This window comes from Neopelma chrysocephalum, unplaced genomic scaffold (assembly GCF_003984885.1).
Source record: "Neopelma chrysocephalum unplaced genomic scaffold, ASM398488v2 Primary Assembly neopelma1_26, whole genome shotgun sequence".
Lineage (NCBI taxonomy): Eukaryota > Metazoa > Chordata > Aves > Passeriformes > Pipridae > Neopelma > Neopelma chrysocephalum.
Window position 1 is genome coordinate 9,013,825 of NW_020897695.1, and position 6,000 is coordinate 9,019,824.

At 37.0% G+C, this 6,000-nt stretch overlaps 1 protein-coding gene across 2 annotated transcripts in view; it reads right to left on the reverse strand.

The window, feature by feature from the left end:
* GADL1 (glutamate decarboxylase like 1) overlaps positions 1 to 6,000 on the reverse strand; it is an 82,286-nt gene that overhangs the window by 48,465 nt on the left and 27,821 nt on the right. The gene's annotated exons all lie outside the window — the stretch shown is intronic.

Sequence of the window (6,000 nt, forward strand, 5' to 3'; positions counted from 1 at the left end):
CCCTTCTGTGTAAGTGTCCTTGCATAACCAGACTCATGCCTGATATGGAATAGAGTTGCTTCCTTTCCCCCAGCCTTAACCTCAACAGTGAGAGCAGAAAGCCCCATTTTGCATATTTTCTTCCTGCGAGCCATTTCCTTCCTGAGAAATTAACAAGGAAACAGCAGACGATGTAAAAGCTCTGCCAGTTGCAAAGTCCAGGCTTGGATTTTCCACACATATGAAAAGCACAGTCAGGGAGTGTGCAACAGCAGCATTTCTGTTACCAGCAACCCAACTGACCTTAAAATGGTTTAAGACTAATCACATCTCCCTCAGGTCAGTTAACAACTCATAGTGTACTCTGAGAGTCATTTAGGCCTTCTCTGTAGAGAAGAACTCTCTACTGAATCTCCTTATTGAGTGTCATCTACTCTAGACACCCATCTTTGGGTGACACCTTTTGCAGATATATGTCTCCAATAGAAGGAACTCAGACAACAAGCTTTTATTACACAAGTTTAATTTCTGGACAATCAGAGTCAGGGAATGTGATCCTTATTCATGAATTCTGCAGGGATCAGATTTCACCCATCAGGTGCTGTGAATCTTCAGTTCTCAGACAACAATACTTATCCACAGGGGAAAGTTGGAGAGATCATGCAAACAGCAGACATGTCATACAGTGCATTTGAGAAATTATTGATAAATAAATAAATAAGTAAGAGGATTTTCAATGTTCATGCAGGTGGAATACACTTAAGCAAACTATCTGTGAAGTAAGCAAGGCTTTTCAGAGATGCACAGAAGGCATCAGTCCACAAAACATCTGGACTCAGCTTATTTTAAAAAAAAGATTCATATATTTTGTGCTAATGAAGGGGAAAAAAAATCATTGATGTAAAGATTCCGGACCTAAGCATGGAGAATATATGCTTGTTTAGCTTTTCTCCTTTTTTTTCCCCCTTAAAAAAAACAGATGTGATAGATGACATACAAATTTAGCATCAGTATTTGCTTCATAGGCCATACATCAGGAATAAGATCTGTTATCTCTGGGAGACAGGAACAGTAAAGGCTCACAGGGGAAATGAAAGGTTATTAACTTGTCTTAACACATCATTCTCATTTATGCAGTACATTAATGCACCACATCATATTTTACATTGTCATGCTCACAACATCCTTGCTGAGACAAGGGCTGCCACTCAATCTACAGCTGGGACCTAAGGTAGGAAATTATTCTACCTGCAGAACCATGACTTCGAGCTATGTTTCTCCAGCTGGTCCAAATTTGCCATGTTATGGGAAGACAATCAAACTGAACTTCCTATTCATAGAAAATTTTACTCTTTTCATTCTATGATTCAATAAAGTCAAAACAATCACTAAGTTATTCCCTGACTTTCATAATTTATAAACAACACATTAAAAGATAATAAATTTCATGAAATCTGCATCTAAAGGTATCTGTGTTTTAAAAAGTTGAAATTTTCACACTGTCTCTGAAAAACAGGATTAGAAAGGCACTCAAGAGGTCATCTCAACAGTGTGCCACTCCCAAAGGCAGGATCGACATACACATCTCATTTCTGTCAAATGCTTGTCTTTTCTAGAAGTCATTAATCAATGAATACATGGCTTGTAATTAGCATGAAAATGAAAAATAAGATGCAGAGAGGCACCAGCAATGTCTGCCTCCACAGCACTACTAGCACTACTTTCTGCCTTTGTTTTAAAAACTACTGCTGGAGGTCTAGAAGAGAGGAATGATAGTACTGGAGGTCCAGGCATCTTCACCATCTTTCAATCTCTCCTTGAACCACAGTAGTACAAGATGAATTTGTGATCCATGTTTCTTCACCCAATTCTAAGATCAAGTGCTTAGGGATCCAGGGCTGGCAAAAAGAAAACAAAAAACCCACCACCACCAAAAAAAACCCCACCACAAATGAGAAGACACCTAAGACAACTGAGAATAATTGTCTTTGGTTTTAAAGACCTCTAATGATGGAGGCTGTATAATTTAGCCACTTAATTTGTGTTTAACAGTAACAAACTGTTTTCAATTTAAAGTGTCAGACCTAAACAGTGTCACCTCTAGTCACACCTCCAGTGGTCAGGGAAACAGACTATTCCTCTCTTTTTTAAAGCATCTATAGACTATTATGTATTGTCACTTTGTCCTTTCTAGTTTAAATAACGTCAGTGCTTTCCATCTTTCCTCATTGGTCATGATTTCTAGATATGGTTCTGTTTATCTGCATCACTTTCTCATTTTCTAATCTTTCTCCTGTAGGTCCTTAACCTTCTTGAAATGCATCTTTTTATTTGGACACAACCTAGATAAAGCATGGAGTACATACCAGGAAGAATCATTTTATGTATCTTCTTTATTCAATTCTGAAATACGTTTAACTTTATTTGAAAATATCACTGATTTGTGAAGTACTGCAAAGCCTAGATCTTTTTCTAAAGATCTGCTGTCTAGCCAATAATACCCAGCCTGTATTTGTGCACTTGATTATTAGAGCTTAGAATACCTAAGATCTTGCTTTATGGTGAACTTGCCACTGCCTGCTGCAAGAGAGGAGCCCCGAAGAAAAGATACAAGGACTCCCTGAAACAACATCTCAGCCTTGGCCATATTGATCAACATAACTGGTCTACTCTGGTCTCAAACCGAGAGGCCTGGAGACACACCATCTATAACGCTGCTGCTTCCTTTGAGAATGCACGCAGGATCACTCTCTAGGAGAAAAGACAACGCAGAAAGAATCGTGTCTTGCAGAATATACCACCTAAGGAGTCTTTCTGCTGTGCCTTTTGCAATCGGACTTGTCTATCTCGTATTGGCCTTATTAGCCACCAGCGTGCTTGTAACAAACGTGGATAGAGCCTTTCCTAAATCTTCGTTTGCAAAGCCTAGCCATGAGTCATGAATGAGTGACTATCTTTATTGAACTGCAGCCTAGTTTTTCCACTTTTTTCTCCAAATTGTCAAAATCTCTTTGATTTCTAATCCTGTCCTTCCACTGCCTCTTGCAGCAGTTTTAAATCATTTTCAAATTGTCAGTGTATTCTTTTTCATCCAAGTTATTTAATGAAAATAACAGATAACTTCTAACCTAGGACAGACATTTGTGGAATCCTGCTCAAAAAATTTTCCCCTTTCAGTGAACCACCTGTAATTGCTCTCTGGGTATGATTTTCCAGCCAGTTTTGCACTCACTACCAGAGCTGCAGCTTGGCATGTTTCTCTGGCTTTTTGATTAGATATTGCAAATACACAATAAAGTTAACTGCTTCTCCTCCATCCATGAGACTACAGAAGGAAGGTAGATTGATCAAACTAGACTGGGATGTTTTGCTGATGACAAATCCAGCTGAGATCAATGCAGGGTAGGTTTAAACATTAATATTGTCACCTGTGTCCCACCTAATGTAATTGATAACAAGGTATGAGAAAACTACTCTGTTTCATATGCAGCAAATCACTTTCAGCTGAATGATGGAAATCACAGTGTTCACAGTGATTAAACTAATTACTTAAGCACAGGCTAATAAGTCAAACCTGATTTTCTGTACTGGCGTCTAATAGGAAAAAAAAAAGAAGAGTCGAAGTAAGGACCATCAGGGAAGAAATATTCATATATAGTACTTAAAGCTGCGTGAAGACAATACATGACATATGTAAGTGCTGGAACTTGAGTGCATATTGATGATAAAACCAAGTTATTAAGAAAGGCATCATAGATGTAGATTAGAATAAAATAAGCAACTGGAATGCTTGTATAAATACCATAATGTGAACAAAATAAGCTTGTTATAGCTCTGCACTCAGGCTGTTGAACAGGTTGACTGCTATGACAGTTTGGACTTACTAGTATTATCTTCTTAAAATAATATTTTCCATAACTCCCTTTACCTCTTCTGGTTTATCTCCATGTGAGAGCTTATCTACTATTTCTGACTTTATTGAAATTTATCTTCCTGAATCTCACTAATTTTATGTTGATGTTCTCCCTTTTGCCCTTTTGCTCTTCCTAAGAATCACCAGCTTTATCATTTCATATTTAATGAAAATAGTTTCCCTAAGGCAAAGATTTTTGGGATCAGAAAATATTCTGAAATGAGATAAATCATTGTAAATCTGGAAATAACACCACTGACATTCATATAGGCTATTCTTAGTAACAGCTTGTGAGAGCATTTACAGTAGACAATCCTGATGCCCATTAATGATACATGAAAAGTCCTAAATTAGACAGAATTTTACTTGGTTCTGTCTGTACTGTACCTTTTTTCCTTCACAGTTACAGCAGGCCCAAACAGCAGTACTCATTTTTATAACTCAGCCTCTATAAAGTGTAAATCATTCAACAAGAATCCAGGCCTTCCAGAGGACTGTAGATTCTCAAAGCTTTCAAAAATATCATATTCTTGCCTATAAGGCTAGAAGGAGGTAAGCCTGCTTAAAAACAAAGATAAAAATCCAGTTCTTCCCTGTGTTTCTTGTACAGTCTTGCTGAATGGCAGAGACTTAGTCTCACTGTACCTGCTCACATATTATTTTATTAAATCTATTTCTAGTGGTACTGAGTGAAAAAATATCACATTATGAACTACAGCCTGCTCATTTTACCACAGTACACTTGTATATACATGTATGACTGACATCACTTACATGGAAAGCTTTCAGTCTTTCCCCATATCCTGTTCTCTTATTAATGCAGCTAGAAACTTTTAACAAAAAATAGAGAAATAGCAATCCATTCAACACTCCATAGAATGTGAAAAATAGAAAAAATACTGATAGAACTTCTGGGAACCACTGAGAGGTTCATAACATTAATCACATCTTAACAGAATGATTGGTCTTCCGGATCATAAACCCAATTTATTACTGGGCATTTGTCCATCTACTGGGAATCTATTAACATCTGACACCTACAGTAATTTTTCAAACAGTAAATTGACTTAAAGATATTCGCAGACATTTTTACATTAGTTTAACATGAGGCAAAATTGGAAGAAGAAAGTTAATTCTTTTCAAACACTATCAACTGTCCATGGTTCAGAATATGGCCCAGGCTTATCCCACCTAATTTTAGTTCAGCTACAGGGAGACTATTCATTGTACTCCTACAGCCACTGGAGATGGGTCCAGCCACATCTATTCGACTCACCTAAGGTTCAACACAGATTCCAAATACATCCTTCTTTCCATCAGCTATACACAGACACACAAGAGACTGGCATGCAGTGTGAGTGCTGTGCTTCTGACGAAAATCTGACTGGTTGTTCTCAGCAGCACACAGCCATGAGGGGGCTTTGCAGATATTTTAAATACTAGGCCTAGATTCTGCATCTTTACCTCCAAGTCAATAAGAAAAGTCTTTTGACTCACTCATACAGCGACCTTTTTTATCAATGTCTGTGAGACATTTATTTGAAACATGCATCACTGCCTACGTGATTTTTCTCTAGATACTCAACTTTAAACAAACACTTAAAAAATTTAAAGCAGGTCTAAAAATCTCCATTAACATTGCTCTAGATTTTCTTGTTGCTCCACAACTTCTAATGTAGCTATTCTGGATTCGTGGCATTGCAATTATAAAGAGAATGTAATTTCAGAAAAGATGAAGATCTATCTTTATTTACTCTTTCGGGTAACAAAAAGGCTCAAGGATTATTCCAAAAAGATTCATTAATAGATTTTAATATTCAAACCTAAAATTACAAAGAAATTTAAAAAAAGAAAAATGTAAGGAAACTAAAACCTTAAATATGAAACAGAATAATTTATGACTGGTTGAGCCAGAAACATATCTTTATTTTAACCTGTATGAACTGCACACCACAATTCTAATGTGTCTATTCTCCAACTGAACATGGAAATAATTCAAATTTATACTTGTATATAATCACCCTTAAAGCATTTTTAGGAGGTAGCAAGAAGAAGGAATTGATGTCCTGGTTAGAACGGCTGGGACCAATTCATCCCTGGATGGGTGT